Source organism: Neovison vison, chromosome 4 (assembly GCF_020171115.1).
Source record: "Neovison vison isolate M4711 chromosome 4, ASM_NN_V1, whole genome shotgun sequence".
In the NCBI taxonomy this organism is placed as follows: domain Eukaryota; kingdom Metazoa; phylum Chordata; class Mammalia; order Carnivora; family Mustelidae; genus Neogale; species Neogale vison.
The window spans coordinates 8,514,538-8,532,264 of NC_058094.1; the positions used below are offsets into that span (position 1 = coordinate 8,514,538).

Below are 17,727 nucleotides of genomic sequence, written 5' to 3' on the forward strand. Positions count from 1 at the left end.
AGTCCAAGCTAATAGCATTTGCTGTGGGTTTATTTTGACGTTGTCACACTGTCCCCAGAGAGCGACACTGACATGTTTTCTTTCTGTCTTGGTATCCAGGACCAGATTCAATGCTCATGGGTATCAGAATTGTCTCATTTTGACATCAAACCCTGACATCTACAGATTTCAAGTAACGCATTTCTGCTTCTGAGGGAGGCTCAGAGAGCCTCTCATGGTGGGGAGAAGAGACTGTGACAGTCCGTCGGTTCGGGTGAGATCACTTCATTTAAGGACATGGTAGTCTTGGACCGAGAGATCTGCAGGTAGATACGTGGATGGGTTTATTGTTTTATTTAATACATATATCTTCTTAAGCTTTCATGTTAAGCACTGGAGACCTAGCAGGAGGAAAGGAAGACAGTCTCTGCCCTCCTTGTGCATTGTTTAAAGAGAAATGCAGAAATGGAACTAGTGCTCTCCCCCAACAACCAAATTCCAGCTGGGATTATGCCCTCCCAGCCGGGCACAGGAAAGGGCACATCAGAGGATAGCGTGGTCTAGGGGAGACCGTGCTGAGTAAACGTTCCAATCACCAGCTCTGGGTCAGGGACAAGGCCGGGTGAGCACAAAGTGATGGAGGCAACATGCACCCTGCCTGCAAGACAGTCACATCTGCCGAGCAAAAGGGAGATTATGTGTAAGGTGCAAGGGGCATGAGGAAAAGGGATTCAAGAACATTCCATTGGGGCACCTGGGTGGCTGAGTTGGTTAAGCGACTGCCTTCGGCCCTGGTCATGATCCTGGAGTCCCGGGGATTGAGTTCTGCATTGGACTCCCTGCTTGGCAGGGAGTCTGCTTCTCCCTCTGACCTTCCCCCTTCTCATGCTTTCTCTCTCATTCCCTCTCTCTCAAATAAATAAATAAAATCTTTAACAAAAAATTAAACAAACAACAAAAAAAAAGAACACGCCTGGGAAAGCCAGGGGCTGTTTCAGGGACCACGGCACGCCATATGAGGCTTGAAGCCCAGCAGTCAGTGCTAGCTGGGCAAGATGGCAGGAAGGCAATACACAAAACTATGGAGGCCTGAGAAAGCATAGAACAGGCAGGATGCAACGGGAGTTTGGTACTTAGGAAATAAACTACAATGAGGAGAGAAGGAGCAGGATTTAGGATGGGGAGGCGGCCAAGGGCAGTCTAGGGAGGTCTCGGTGCCCTGCTGACGTGGCGTCACTTATATCCTGCCCATGAGGGGGATCACAGAAGAACACATTGAGTGGGTCAACGGGATGTCTGAGGAGTCCCGAGATGCTGCTGCTGACGGTGTTCTCCTCCTCCTCCTCCTCCTTTTCCTCCCCCCTTCTCCTCCTCCTTTCTCCTTCCTTTTTCAATTGACCCTTCCCGAATATATTATAAAATTATAAGTTTATTCCATTGTCTTAACAAGAAGAGATTCTTGGGAACATCACAAATACATTTGCATATTTGTCCAGACTTTGAGGTCATTACTTAACACATAAATCTTAGGGCCAGGACTGCAGGTGTAACCGGAGAAAAAAAATATCAGAGCACCTAGGCCGAGTGACTGGATCTGGTGGGTCTCAAGTTGTGTCCATGATCTATGGAGGGGATGTTAAGCTGCTGTGGCAGGTAAAGGAGGTCCAATAGCTCTCCTTCCCTTGCACTGAGGATATCGTTTTTTTCTACCAGGGTTGTCTCCACCAGAAAATGTTGCTTGCAAGTAACAGAAGCAGTCCACAGCGAAAAAGTAAAGAGGGCAAAAGGAATTCAATGAAAAAATGTGGGTTCAGTCTACATAAATTAAAGGGAGGCTCAACAACTAACAATAATAATAAACCTATATCGAGCACCTACTATCTGTCTGTTCAAGAGCTTTACGTTTGTTAACATACTTAAGCTTTAGAACAATACTAAATACGAAAGTGAACACTATTTTAATGCCGATTTTATAGCTCAGAAAACTGAGATTCAGAGAGGTTAAGTAATAAACCCAATGTCACACAGCTAGGTAGCCCCTGAGCCACGATGTGAACACACACGAGATCTGGATTCTGAATCTATGCTTTTGACCGCTATGCTGAAAAACAAGAAGCAGGAAGGCGATGTTTAGTGCTCTAGGTGGAAAGAAGTAAGGAACGGTGGAGTCTTCAGGGGCGTGGCATGCATGACAAGCTTAGTGTGTGACGCCTGCCACCTGTAACTGAGGAAGGGGACGGTCTCATGGCTGGAAGTCTCTGAGAACTACTTGGAATGGGGGAGAGGCATTTCTCGGGACACAGGGCGACAGGGGGTTCCACAGAAGACTTAGTGTGAAGCAATAAGCAAACAAAAAAGAGTTCCACTACAAAAAAATAAATGAATAAAAAAGGAACTTGTCCCCAGAGCCTTCTTATTTTGTATATGAATAAATAAAAACAGGAAAAAATTCAAGTTGGCGTTGTGTTGTTTATTATTATTATATTATTATTGTTATGAGACTTTTGTACATTGAAAAATTTTTTTTAAATTTGTTAAAATTTTATTTGTGTTTCATTTATTCTTTTCTTACCCCCCAAGTCCCTCATGTTGCATCTCCACTTTCTCATATCAGGGAAATCATATGATAGTTGTCTTTCTCTGACTGACTTATTTCGCTAAGCATAAAACCCTCTAGTTCCATCCATGTCGTCGCAAATGGCAAGATTTCATTCCTTTCGATGGCTGCATAGTATTCCATTGTATATATATACCACATCTTTTTTTTTTTTGAGATGAATGTTTTATTTTATTTTTTTTATTATCTTGTGGAAATTTTTTTTATTTTTTATTTTCAGCATAACAGTATTCATTATTTTTGCACCACACCCAGTGCTCCATGCAATTCATGCCCTCTATCATACCCACCACCTGGTACCACGACCTCCCACGCCCCCGCCCTAAGAAAATCATTCAAAAATCCATTTTGGGCGTGCCTAGCTGACTCAGTCAGAAGAGTTTGCTGCTCTTGATCTTAAAATCATGAGTTTCAGCCCAAATTGGGTAGAAATTACTTAAACAAAAAAAACTTTTAACAATTAATAAGGTTTTTTTTTCCTTAGGTCTTTCTGTGAATTCAACCTACAAATCTCTTTCAAGATGGACTATATTTTAAGAACTACTTTCAAGGAGTCTCGTGTTCAGTGTTGGAAGAATCCTGACTAACTTCAAAGGACTGGCCCAGGTAAGAGCTCCATTCATTAAATCCCCTCCACTGTTTAAACGGATGTGACAAAAGCCTGCCTAAGGATTAAAAACATCTAATGAAGTTATCATTCAACTTATAACTAAATTAAGACTCTCCAATTCTTCTAAACAATCGAACATGGTAAACTTTCTAATTTTTAAAAAACTTTTTGATGGAAATTTACAAGTCTAAATTACACCACTGCTCAGTTACATTTTAAAATGGCATTATCAGGCTAATTGGACTCCAATGTATCAAAACACTTTCTTTTTCTTTTTATTATACTCCAGACTTCAAATACCAAACATATGCTCATTTCCCCACAGACATTACTTCTGGGATTTCCTTTCTCTTCACTCTGTATAATATGTTCCAAACCTTTGCCAGGGTGGAGAACGGTCAGCACTAGCAGAATAAACAAGCTGTTTCAACATCACAAGGAGGACCGACCTAAAGTTACGAACTTATTGATCAGATTTCTGGCCAGAACACAGGGTCTGAGGGACAAGGACAATTTTTTTTTTTTTTTTTTTTTGGTCATGACAGTTGGCACCTTCAGGCTTTTTCTAGTTACTATAGCAACAAGCTATTCCAAGTCCACACTGAGCACCTGGGATTCACTTCTGCGCTCTTGCCCCTGCATCTGGATTGAGTGCTCTAACCCCTTCTAACCTTGCTTCAGGGAATGCTAATTGTCCCCAAACATCCATTTCCCACAGCATGCATTCCCAGGATAAGGACTACATTTCCCAGTGTCCCTTGCAGGTAGGCAGCTGGGAGTGGCTTGGGGAATGAGTTCCTAAGTGGAAGTGCTGTGGGCTATCTGTAGGAAAATGTCCTTAAAGGTGAGGGCCTGTTCTTACCTCTTTCTGAATGACTGGAATACAGATTTGATGTCCAGAGGGGGAGCAGCCAACCTGGACTAGGAAGTCCTTTGGGGCTGGGTGGTGTGCCCTACTGTGGAACCAGATGGATGGAGCCTAGGTCTCTGACACTGTAGAATGCCAGGTAAACCTTGTGTCCCAGGACTTAGAAAAAGGAAAGATTAACTTCTACCTGATTAAGTCACTGTGACGTGGTGTTTTCTGCCATGGAACCCAATCCTAACCACTAAACACACTCCTGCCTGGTTTGCATAGGTGAAATTCCAAATTCTTCCCCAGACAACAGGATTCTTTGCCAGCCAGCTGTTTTACCACCTGATGGAATTCCGCCTTCTCCCGTGTCTGGTTATAGACTACAGTCCTAAGGCGCCCCGATGTCTTACAGGATTTTACCAAATTGACACCCCAAATCTATAGCAGATGTCTCATCTCTTAAAACTGAGGCCATAGGTCCCAACACAACATCAAGGTCGATTCAGCTGCCTCCAGAGTCATTACATGCGGATCATTAAATGCAAGAAACTAACATTAATTTATATTTGATGAGTTTGCAGTTCGACATATACAACCAAACACCAAAATATCTAGTACATCAATACACATGAAAATAGCAATAGTTAGCTTACTGTGCACTTACTATATGTGCGTGGCTGTCTAAAAGCCACCTTATTTAAGTTTTCTAACAGCCTAGAGGGTGAAATCTGTCATCACTCTCATTTTAGACAAAAGGAAGCTGCAGCCCCATGTTTCACCCAAGCTCAGATGTGCAGCTGCTCTCCACAAACCAGTAAGTGTTAGAGGGACCCCCCACCTGGGTGCAGTCTCCCTATGGCTTTAATGATCAAGAGAGAAGAGAACAAAAAGATGCTTGCTGGTTTAGTATTAAGGCAAGTTAGCCTATTCGTCTCCAGAAAAATACGAAGAAATTACTTTAGGGCTTCTTTGCAATTTCTCAACAGTCTATAAGGCTGTCATCATTATTCTTATTAAATATGGAAACCCCACTATCTTAAATTTGGATATAGGCTTGGTTTTTACTGAGCAAAAGTAACTTGCTCTCCTTGGTGGGGGGAGGGGAGGATATGCAGGCAAATTCAAAATTGTAAGGCCAGCTCCAGGGGCATGTAATTTAGAAAAGAGAGAATTATAAGGCTTTCTTCCCCCAGAGATGCTGTTGGCCTGGCAAAGCCCTGATATTTGGCAGCTCCCACACTGAGTACTTTTCCATTCTCATCTATAAAACATTTGCAGGAATATTGACAAGAATAATATGCATAAGAAAGATACTTAAATTAATAATGGCCATAATTTATTGAATGCTTACTAAGTATCTCACACCGAACTAATAATTTTTATATATAATCTTTCTCCTTAAAACGACTCTGGAGGCAGATACCATCTGCCCATTCTGCGGACGAAAACTAGAAGGCTCAGAAAGTGCAGATCATCTGTCCGGCTGGAGCCCCTGTCCTACCCTCCCTGCTTTGCTGTTTCCTCCAGCAAGCACACAGAGCTTCCTTTCAGTTTCGCTGTCACTTCGTTCCTTCAATTTCCCAGGTAAAGGAGCTGGTTATTAAATATCAGAAAACCATGATATAGACCATTTTCAATCCCTAAAGAGCGCACAATTTCTTTTCAAGAATGAAAGTGTTAACCTTGGGGTCCTTGACATATTTCAAATACAGTAAATGCATTCTGCTTGTTTCGACTTTACTCAGAAATAAGTTCTTTGAAAAACATCATGGAACAAAAGGTTTCCGGTTATGAGGACACTTAAGATTATCTAAGCCAGTAGTTTCCATCCTGACAACAGTTCGGCCAAGTGGCATCCCAAGTGGAAGGGCATGCACAATTTAAGTCATCTTTGCCAGCTCCCTCTTTCAGCCCGTCTTGTGCTTCTCTTTGGAAATAACTACCATAATGATAATTAATCATGGATACTATATATAATATTTCTAGGATCCAGCCAGTCAATAAATATTTGCTAAATGGATTAATGGAGGTGGATACCCAGCAGGCAATCCCCTTGGGTCCGACAGAGCACGAATTGAAAACATTGCTCCAACTCAACCTCCTCATGGTACAGATAAGAAAGTCATCAGAAAAAGGAAAGTGTCCAAAGTCAGATGGTTACAAAGTAGCAGAGCCGACACTTGGGGCCAGAACGTCTTATCAAAAGACGTTGGTCCACAGCTCTGTTGGGATGTCGCCGTTGAGTGCTGTCCACCCAGCCCCTGTGGCCATTATTACAAAAGGGATTAGTTTAAAAAGTCAGAGTCCTGGACCCCGCCGCAGGTCTAGTGAGTTTCAAATCACCGTGAGTGGGACGCAGGACTCTGTTTAGAATAAGCCTGCTGGAGGCATCCTTGTGCACACTGAAGTTTGAGAAGTAGACTCGAAGGACTCCTTTTCTGGCTCCGGGAAGTAACTGGAGACTCCCTTAGCTGTGATCCTTCTCCTGCTTGGGATCAGAAGGAAGAGCCACTGACCTGGGGGACTATCTATAAAGGTATGATCTTGAATGAATTATTGATTCCATAACCATTCACGGACAACCACCCCGTCCTCAGACCTCCGACCTTGTCCCTCTTCCTTTTCCTCAACGTCCCCAGGTGATCTCCCATTCATATCTGGTTTCCACCACCACCTGTTGCCTGCGAGTCTAACAGCCTCAGCCATTCCAGTTAACCTCAGCTTCCCAGACACGTGGGGCAGAGGTTAGCTCACCCTGTGCGGTTCCATCCAAACTCCTGACCGCCCCCCAACCCTGAGATCAAATGCAATGTTTCTACCGTTTCATGCCTCTGGTTTGGGGGACGATTTTTGCAGGATAGGTGAGCAGAACAAACCACAAAGGAAGGTCCCACAAACACGGAAATGTGACAGGTGGGAAAAGTACTCCTTTCTCCTCCCTGAGGTGCCGTGTTTTGGAGATGGCTGCCATCCACCATCCACAAATCTCACTATGGTACTTTCAAGAAATAGGGCCGGGATTGCTGTGTGTTTTCCTTTCATAGACGGAGGGATCCGAGGAAGAAGATGTTGCCAGCACTGAATCCGTTCCTCAGCATTGCCTTCAGGGACCAGAGATTTTTTCTAGCTTTTAGCCCTATCACATGCATGCTGGTCTTGCCATGAAAGATGGCTGTCATCTCCCCAGATGTCCTGTGCCCCTCCGTGTGTGTGTGTGTGTGTGTGTGTGTTAACTATGTAACTCTGTTGCAAGAAAAAAGTAGGGGATGGACGTTGGGAGAGTGTACTGTCCCTGCTGGATTTGTCGCCAACGCAGAGATGGAAGTGTTCCTCTCTTCTTGTGGTCCCTGACCTGTCGTGGTAATGTTCTGCTCGTTTTCTCTCCTCTGGAACTTATCTGCCTCTGCCTAGGATTTTGCACCTTCTCAGGTCAGAGGCCGGACACCTGGATTATTGGAACTTTGCCTCCAGTCTGAACAAGGCTTCCCGAGTGGTCTGGCCGGCATGCTGACATCACTGTGTCCTCAGCGCCTCTTTCCAAACGTGAAGTCTCCGAGATGCCAATGGCTCTCCGGATAAGGCCCAGACGGCCCCGCCTGGTTTGCAAGGCTGTGGGTGACTGGAGGAGCTTATGCGTTCCGCACACCGCATACGCCCTAGTTCACCCGGAGATCTCAGGACACCTGTCCCCAGGAGCTACCCCCGGGTGGAGGAGGTCATCCCGGGGACATGACCGCCAGCTGAAAGGAGAGCTGGCCCAGGACAGGTGGAGGATCTTCATCCCCGCCCTTGTCCTCGGAATGTACACCCCGCCTCAACCACACCCTGTTCCCATAATGGGAGCTCTTTTCCGGGGCACAGCTGTCAGAGGTTTTGCTGAGACCACCCGGACAGTGTCCATCACTGAATCTCATTAAAGCCCCTCTATAAACTTCTAAGATTCTAGAAGGAAGGTTCAGAGGTCTACTCATCTCAAGGCCCCCAAGATAAGATTTACAAGTAAATTCTCTTGATTATTAAACCCGACACTCACCAGTCTCTTTCTTTCATCTCTCCCTGGCTTCTGTGCACGGGGCCAGTTTCAGATTTCACCCCAAATGCTCTCAATCTTGTGAACCAACACCCTGTAAGTGCCCACCTGTTAGCCTATCACAGCGCAGCCCGAATGTGTCGGAATTCCCCGCAACTCCGGTCCCCTGACAGATCGTTGGATCCTGGAGGCTGGGGACTATGTTGTGTCCACCTCCATGTCCCCAACACTTAGTACAGTGTCTGGTGGATTATGGTGGGCCCAAAGTATCCAATGACTGCTGTCCTCACCACAGAAGAAGACAGACCGAAAAACAGACAGTCAGACACACACACACACACACACACACACACACACGTGCAGCCATGTGAAGAGGGAGCCAGATATCAAAGAGATCATCTACAAGCCAAGGAAAGCCAAGGACTGCCGGGAGCCACCAAAAGCTGGGAGAGAGGCTCGGATTCTCTCTCAGAGATTTCTCTCTATCTGAGCTCCAAAAAGAGCCAAGTCTGGAGGCACCTTGATTTCAGACATCTGGCCTCCTGAACCGTGAGCAAACACATTTCTGCTGGTTTGGGTCCCCCAGTTTGTAGTAATTTGTTATCACAGTGCTAGGAAATGATCACATCCAAGAAGACTGAACCCAGGGACAAACATGTTTAGGAGTCAGGATCCTCTATGGGTCCCATAGTCCAGAACAAAGAGGCTCAGCTGATATAGTGAGGATGGCTAGGAAGCAGAGACACCAGGGCTTGCCTGAGACCCCTAGATCTTTATATACTGCAGGGGCTGGGGAGCCCCATGATGGCTGTTAGTGAAATCTTCAGGGACCCAGCAAGATGGAGATCCATGTTGACTTCAAGGACATAACAAATGTCATTTAACCAGAGCTCCTGGACTGAATCATGTCTGCTATACAGGACTCAAAAAGAGAAATACTGGGAGGAAACGAATGAGAAACTACACTGGGACCACATCAAGGAGGACCTTCACTGCTAGGCTCAGAAGTTTGGATTTTCATCCTCAGCCATTAGGAACCTTTGAAGTTTTAAGGATTTTGAGCTTGGGAATGCCTTGTGGCTTCAGGAAAAATGAATCTGGCTATAGTCAGATCTTTTGTATCAGTTATCAAGCATCTGGCAGCAAGTAACAGGATCGTGACCCAGTTCTTTTAAACAAAAGAACTGTACTGACTCATACAACAGAAAGTCTAGAAGTATGCTTCAGGTATGGTGCAATCAGGGCTCTGGATCTACTAAGCTTTGATTTGGCTCCTCTCATCAGCACAAGATGTCTTCCAGAAGAACTGAGTTACTGAGTTAAAAACACTTTCATGTTCATGTACGGTTGGAAGTAAAGAGAAGATTCCCAGGATTCAAGAGGACTCCTTTCCTAGAAGACACAGTATATTTCTCTCTTTATCTTGTTGATCCAAGCAGGGATTAAATCTACGTCTTCCCAAGCTGAATTCTGGCGCAAAAGAGAGGGTGTTTATGATTGGACAAGATTAATCAGCTGCTTTAGTATGGATGTGGGGTATAATATACGTTCGTGTAGAGTGTGGTTGTGTGTCTGTTCTGCTGGTTCAAATGCCCCCAAGATTCCCAGGGATGGAAGGGTCCGGGGTCCCGCATTCCCTGTGATGTAAAATGTACAGCTCTCCTTCCACATGCTTACTCTTGAGATGGGCACATGCTGCCTGGGCAGCCTGTTCATGGTTGGGATTGTTGATGACCCATGATCCAGGGAGCCCTGCCAATCAGACTCCTCTCCTGGAAAAACTAAAACCCCAAATAAATGAGCAGTGGGAAGTGAAACTGGAAGGAGCATTACGACAGTCGTCAGGACTTAGAAGGGCTGCGGCTGCAACCACCAGGAAAATAGTAGGGCAGACCCCAGGGCTTAACAGAGAATGACTGTGGGCAGGGAGAGAACAGAGCAGAGAGAGGGGGAGAGGAAGAGGAGAAAGACGAGGGAGAGAAGGTGAGTTACGGAGCCAGAGTAGAGTGAGAAAGCCTGGCTGTCTTTCTCCTTCCAGCTTCCCTCAGTACATCCCTCTATTACTCCTTTGATCTAAGGAAAGTGGGGCCCCCCAAACCATGGTAAGGAAAACACTGCCCCCAAACAAGCCACCAAGTACACAGCAGATCTGAACTTAACCACTGACGAACGAGGCGGCCCCTTTCTGCCTAATCACCCAGATGGCATCAGGGCCCATTAGGATCCTTCCATCTGATGCGTGAAGAAAGGGGGTTGGGGGAGGACGAGATCAATTTCCTTCGCCATTATTACTGAGAGATTTGCAGTTGCTCATAGTACGTGGGGGAGGGTGTGTGTGTGAGCATTACATCGATGTCGGGGCTCCCTGGGGGCACTCACTGTGCAGACAACTCCCAGCAATGACTAGGACGGCTGTTCTTGGGCAGGGCATGTCGGGAGACACACTCAGGGTGACAACGGGGAATGCTGTGACACACAGTTCTCGATGTGGGCTCCCGGAAAGGTCCAGGGGCCTTGGAGGCGCTGTCCCCATGGCCTATCACAACAGGAGGGTGGGGGAGCCTTCTCTCCTACTTCCCAAGAACTATATTACAACAGAAGGGATGTGGGCCAGAAAAAAAGCCTTGCCAGGTTACCCCATCGGAGCCTGGGATGCTCATCTTTACGGAGACGGTGATGATTTATGCATGCTTCACCACAGAGTCATTTAATTAGGAATTCCCATGTCACTGTGGAGTCACCTAGGGGAACTGCCAAGAACCTGGGGCTGAAATTAAGTGCTGACTTTGGTTCTTGGCTGCAAGTGAAAAAAACAGCTGGTTGATCGGGGCCACTTACTTACCCAATCTGGTCTCTTCTCCAGACTCTGCTAGGATATGATGGTACAGTCCTAACCACTAAGTAGTTAATTTCCTAGCGGTGAACGTCTCCCTCTCTCCTCCCCCTCTTTTTCAATCTGCTCCTTTCTACTTCTCTCTGCTCTGAAGAGCTCCTGTTTCCTTCCCCCAGGCCAAGAGCTCTCCTGGACCAATCTTTACCAATTCCCTGGGGCAGGCCACCTCCCTGCCCAGGGGTGGAGGCGCAGGCAGGAGGCCCACCATGGAAACAGCTAACTTTCACTCAGTACTTATTATATGACTGGCATAGTTTTAAGGTTCAACATGTATAGATTCACTTGATTATTACAACCACCTTATGGGCTAGACAATTATTAGGCCCGTTTTCACAGAAGAGGAAACTGGGGCACAGGGCTGCCTTATCTAGTCTAAGATCACACATCCAACGAAGGCAAGGCAGGATCAGAGGCAAAAAGTCCCATCCAGCTGGCCCTAGTCTGAAGCACACACTATAGCGTCCCTCTGAAGAACGAGGGGCTAGGGAACTATCCCCCTTCCACCGCAAAAGACTGACCTCTCCAAGGTAAGCAATGGAAGCTGGAAGAATTAAGTGTCCCTGAGGCCACACTGTGCCTCTTTCCTCTTAGCACTGCTCAAAAAAACTTGTAAAAGAGGTACAATCCCTGTGAGGGGATAAAAGCTGTACAGCCGCATTTTTTTAATGCCTCTTAAACCTTGTGTCCAGCATTTAATCTCTAAGCCTGGATTCTGCCATTGAGCAAGATGTCTCCAATGCCCCCACTTCCCTCTAACGGAGACAGGGCAAACCCGAGCCCCAAACCTGAACCAGAAAAGGGGTCCGGTCTCAGGAACCCCAGCCCCAGGCCTCCCCGGGTCCGGCCCTGCCTGGAGTCCCGCTACCTGGCGTTCGCCCTCCTCTGGACCGCGGCGATGCAGCCTCCGCATCTAGGAGGAAAAGCCCGCGGCGGGCTGGCGAGCCGGGGCGGGGGCAGCTCTGCGGCTCGGAACGCGGCCAGGGCTCGGCTCTTACCCGGGCCCCAGCCCCGCCGCGCTCCTCCCCTCCCCGAATCCCACCTCCAGTCCCGCGCCCTTAGAGGAAGTCGGCGGCTTTGCCCGGTCGCCAGCGGGGTATCGGCCTCTTCTTGCTACGGTGCGCGCCCATCTCGGGCTCTTCGGGGGCACCGCCACGTCCTCTCGGTGGGCGCCCGTCTCCTCCTCCCCGGGGCTGACCCCACAGGTCCCCCGGCGGTTCTTCCCTCGTCTCGCCAGCCTGGGCGCGGCGGCCTCGCCGCAGAGAGTGGCGGAGCGGTCCCTGCAGAGCCCTCTCTGGGCGGCGATCCTGTCCCCGCGCCGCCTCCGGCGTCTCCCCAGCCTGGCCTCCGCTAGCCGGCTGCGGTCCACGTGGCTCCGGAGCTCGCTGGAAGCCCAGAGCGAGCCGAAAGCCGAGCCGAGAGCGGGCGGAGGGGGAGCGGGGGGAGCGCGGGGAGCGCGGGCCCGGGGGGCGGGCGCTGGGCGGAGGAAGGGGAGGGCCGCGCGCCGCCGAGGCGCCCGCCCCCCTCCGGCGCGCCCCGCTCCCGGCCCCGGCCGGCCAGGGAAGCGGCCCCTCCCCGGCCGCCCGCCCGCCCCTCCCGTTACACCCGGGGGAAGGTGTTCCCGAGACCGCTCCCATCCTCACCCGCCTCCCCGCTTCCCCCGCTCCAGCCTCTGCCGGCGGAGCTCCACTATGCCAGACAGTTTCGACACTTTGCAAAGACAAAGACCAGAGGGAGGAGGAAGAGGAGGACGAGCAGGGAGAGGAGGACGGAGCGCTGTGAGCTGGAAGGGGGGCGAGTGTTCGGGACACCCCTGCTTATTCTCCTCGGAGCCCCTCATCCCCAAAGCCGCGGAAACTCCCGCGTGTCTCCAGCTGCGGTGAGTGAGCGCGCCGAGCCCAACGCTGCCGGGGTGCGCGGGGGGCTGCGTCCGCCGGAGTTGGGGCTCGGGCAGTTTCGAGTGTGTTCTCCGAGTGGAGGGGTGATTGCCCGGAGCCGGGAACAGAAGTGGTCGGGAGGGGTCTCGGAGGGTGTGACAGTGGAAGTGGGACTGAAGACCCCCGGCGCCTGGAGGAAGACAGACGTAGGGAGACCCCTTCCCCAGCCACGGCGTCACTGGGGTCTTTGGGAGAGGGAGGAGGTCCAGGAGGAGACTGGGGCTCCGGGATCTTCAGCCGTTATTAGAAGAGCTGCTGGGACCTCAGCGGGGAGCCTGCGCCGGGTCCGGGGCAGCGGTCCCCGGGGTGGCACTGCACCGGCGCCAGGCTGGAATCTCCCGGGTCGGGGCCGCCAGAGGGCGAAGCGGCCAGTGGGGCCGCGGCTGGGATGAGTCTCTTCTGGGCGGCTCGCTCCGGCGCCTCCGAGTGGGAGCGAGGGGCGCGGGGGCGCGAGGAGGCTGCGGGTGATCCGGTCCAGCGGCAGCGGGACGGTGTTGCGATCGAGCCTCCAGATCCGCTGCGAGCAGGAGCACATCCGGGAGGTGGCCGTCGCCCCCGGGGACGCCGCCGGCCCACGTTGCTCCGGAGACGGTGGAGAAGTTGGCGCGGTAGCTGGACGTGGCGCGCTGGGCAGGGAGGGGTTGGGTGGGCGCAGGGCAGCGGGGCGGGGGTGGTGCTGGTGGCAACTCGAAACTCTTGAGTCCGCCCCAACCCCGTTAGGCGCCGCAGCTGCAGCGAATAATCTGACAAAAGTTAGCAACTTGTCTGCGTTTCTCGGGTGTGTGACCCGCGTGGGGCAGGGGCCGCTGTTTGCCAGAGCGCGGGGGCGGGCGGCCGCTGCTCTGGGGCAGAGCCCGCGGATGGGACCACCGCTAGATTCGGAATCGGGACCGTGGCGCAACTTTGAGCTCCTCCTTTTGCCCAGCGTGAGTGTGTTTGAGCGTGACCTTGCGGGAGGAAGTGCGGCTGAACTTGAGATGGGGGTTGAGACTGCGCCGGGTCTGCCTTCTCCTTGCCCCAGGCGCGGTCTCTGTGGAACGGCGTCTGCAGAGTCTGGGTTCTGCGCGGCGGCGGGGGCCGGGAGTCCCTCCAGCCTGCCGCCCGAAGGTCCCGGCCAGCGCCGGCCACTCGCTGGGCTTGCTGGGGGCGCTCGGCGGGTGGACACGTGCGCGCCCAGAAGTGAGCGGGTGGTGGGGGCTGGGCGGGTCACTGCGTCTCGCGGGCTCTGCGTGTCCCGCAGCCGGAGACAGCCCCGTCTCTGAGGGCAGTGACCCCCTTGCGCCGGGGTCGCCTCAGGCATCACCCTGGCTTTCACGTGCCCACCTCTGGGGACTCCTCGCCTCTTCTGACTCACCCTCCTCGCAGGCCCCGCAGATTTGGGCTGAGATGGTCCCCCAGGGAGAAAACGAGCGCCCACCCCTGCTCTGAGGCCGAGTGTGTGTGTTGGGGCGGGGAGGGGGGAGCGCGGGGAGAGCGAGATTGGCAGGGAATTAGGGTGTCCAGGAGTCGTCGCCGCCGCGCCTGACACACAGTAGGGAAAGGCTGTTGGCAAAAGGCCTGTGGATGAAATGCGCTGGCAGGGGCCGGATTCTCTCCTTGTCCTCCCTATTGCCTCTACGGAATTCATGTTCATCCACCTAATCCAGCCCTTCAGGTTTCTAGACGTGCCTTGAGCACCTACTACGTGCCGGGTTCAAAGCTGGGCTTTCTTAGAAGCTGAGGGAGGAGTCGCCTGGTGGTCTTGCCCCCGGGAGCTGCGTTGGGGCGCCGGGACTTTCGCAAAAGGCAAGGTACACTGCCCCCTGCCGGCTGTTTTGGAAACTGCCGCTTGACTCGGAGGTGGGGAGGGGGCCTCAGAGGCAGGGTATCTGGTCTCCCTCAAGATCCCTTCCTGCACCTTCCCCTCCTGCCCCAGATACCGTGGCCAGGCCGTGTTCTGAAATCCCGTGGTGGACTAAAAATACCCACCAGAGTTCACCATTCCAGCCCCCGCCGCCCTTGCCCAGATCCCGGTCTCTCGCCATCTCCCTCTCTGATGTTCCCGCAGCGGACTCGAACTCTCTGAATCTCAGTTTCGGTGTCTGTAAAACGGGGTCCTTATTGTTACCTTCCAGATGGTGGCACAGAGTGTTACATGTAATTGTGTGAATGTGTGTGCATGTAGGGATATGCACGTTTACACATTCACACTCCACGTGCATGTCCGCGTGACCTTTGACTTCAAATCTGGGAAAGGGAATCTCATCTTACAAAGAATTTGTTTTTGCTGAATAAATAAATAACAAAATGAGTAGGGGGCTCCCTCCTCTGTCTTTGGACGACCCCACGAGCCTGGAAATGTGCCACCTCTGCCTTCTCCTAGTCCCACATTTGCCATCCAGGCTTTACCCCTGGGACAGGGCAAGGGCCTGGACAGAAGCAGGCTCTTGCTCCCACCTTACTGGGTTGGCAGGCCGCAGGGTGCCTCTTGAATGCTGCCCTGAGAATGGAAACAGGAAGTGTTGCCAGCAGTGAGGGCCAAGGGCTCTGTGGGGGCGTGGATTCTGTTGCCCTCAGCAGCAGAGGAGGCTGACTTCTGACCAGCCTTCTCGCTGACCTCAGGGCTGGGTTCTTCCTTGGAGGCACAGACTGGCCATTCCCCCAACTGGGTTTACCAGCACCCTACTGAAGTTGGGGACCTCCACAGAATTGGCTATCTGGAGCCTTTGGTCCCCAAGGTATGAGGGCTGGATCCATCTGTGGGTCTGGCCTTGAGGGATCCTTTTGGGTCCTGGAGCTTCAAGGGTCTGTATGGCTTAGTGCCAGGTGGGTCTCTGTGGCCCTCTGCACCAAGCAGCCCCCCAGGCTAGGATAGCTTTTCGAAGCAAACTCTCAGCAGCCCTCCCTCCCCAGCCCCCAGGAAAGGGCTTCTTTGAATCACCCGGTCAGTTCACCTTGCTTGAGTCCCTTACTTTGTGGTTGCTGACTCAGAGGAGTTATATTTGGACAGGGCTTTTTGTCTTACGGGAGCTAAACCCTAACCCTGTCCCCAGGCTCCCTCCCACACCATGTAAAGCAACCAAAGTAAAAAAAAAAAAAAAAAAAAAAGAAAGAAAGAAAAGAAAAAAAATCTACCAGTTATCTCCTTATCCTGCTTCACAGTAAATCCTACATGCACCAAGGACAGATGCCACTGGCCACTGGAGTTGTTTCTTGGCCCAGTCACAGAAAATTCTGGAATAAGTTTCACAGTCACTTTGTTCAGTTGTGGAGCATGTGTGGAAACTTCATACCCCCCTTGCAGACCCAAGGATCTGAAAGCTCCCTCCTCTAATTTGGGCACACAAGACCAGCCTTGGGCCCCAGAGGAAGCCCGCTCTAGTCACCTAGGGCCAGCACTCAATCGCTTTGTAACTTGGCACCCACACTGTTCCAGGCTCTGGTCTCAGTTTCACTCTCTGCAAAATGAGAGGTTTGCAGTTCTGCTGATATGGCCTTGGGGCCGTTAAAGCCTTTCTTCATGAAGACAGCCTGCACCCTGCTTGCTTTTGCTCCAGCTCCATCCTCAGAACCTTCCAGACGTTCCTGGTGTCCCAGAAACAGAGCCATCCGTGCGGGGCCTCCTCCCTTCCCTTACAGAGAGTGCTCCAGACTCCAGAGCCCACGCCCAATCAGTGAAGTCATTCACCGGCAATTCTCAGCTCTGGACATTGAGTTGGCCCAGAAGTTTCAGAGTCTGGGTTCTGAACTTCGGCAGAGCTGAGGTGACGTTTGTGGAGACTCCCAGTGATGCATGTGGCCAAGAGGAGCTTTGATGCCCTCACTAGGACCGATTTTACTCCCACTCCAGGAGCTGAAAACGTTCATAGAAATCATTTCATTCAATCTTTCATATTAATGAAAACAATACTGAGGCCCAGAGGGAAAATCATGGGACCCTGGGTGACAGAGCTGACCTGGAACGCTCCCCGGTCTCCTAAGCTCCCAACTAGGTGAGCCCTCTCTGTTTCCCTCCCCACACCCATATTCTTTTCTGCAAGTTTACATCTCAGTTTCCTCATTGGAATCCAGCATTCCTTGGGAGTCCTGGGGTTTTATTGTTTCTTGGGTCTTGTTATTGGTTTCTTTGTTTTGATTTCAGTTGAACCAATATTTATTAGGTATTAATTATGTTCTGGTCATCATGCAAGATGCTGAAAATACAGGGTTGAAAGAACATGTGATCCATCCTTCTCCCCCTACCCCTGACCCCTCCCTGCCCCCAGACGTCACCGTGTGGTGGGGAGGCACCCAGGGGCTTGAAGAGTACGTTGCAGTGGTTTGTACAGGTGGAACACGTGCGCGTGCAGTGAGAGGCTGGGACAGAGAAGGGAACGGATTTCTCTGCCTCATGAGACCCACGGGAGGACTCACTGAGAAGGTAGAGTCTGAATACCTAGGAGAACCAGACTTTTGAAAGCAAAGGTATTTTCTTCCATGCACTGAACCGGTATCTAATTAAAGTGGTGTGCGCCCCATGTGCCCCAGAAAAATAAAGTAAAATAAAATAACAGACCAGGCATAGGTCTGTCTGTTCTTCATGGTTCTCAGCCGGAGTACAGGACCTTGAATTGGGATCTTCCCAGGGTCATGGGCATCACATGATAGCCTGTACAATAGAGACTACCTGCTTTACTTTACTTTAAGAAAAATAAAATTCGGTGCTTTATCTCTAATCCTTGTCCTTATGCTTGATCTTAGATTTAAATGGCCGTCTCGGGAGATGGGGTTAAAGGATGGCAAGCAGCGTGTGCGGGGACAGTGCCCAAGTTTTCAGGCACAGGACCGCA

At 50.9% G+C, this 17,727-nt stretch overlaps 1 protein-coding gene across 2 annotated transcripts in view; it reads left to right on the forward strand.

Annotated features, from left to right (window-relative positions):
- Positions 1-12,595: 12,595 nt before the first annotated feature.
- ST3GAL1 (ST3 beta-galactoside alpha-2,3-sialyltransferase 1) overlaps positions 12,596-17,727 on the forward strand; it is an 89,548-nt gene continuing 84,416 nt past the window's right edge. The window contains exon 1 of one of the 2 annotated variants that reach the window (XM_044244911.1): positions 12,596-12,861. The gene's annotated coding sequence lies outside the window, so the exon portion shown is untranslated. Of the gene's footprint in view, positions 12,862-13,823; positions 13,846-17,727 lie in introns of those variants that run through there. The other variant, XM_044244912.1, reaches the window with a different exon arrangement.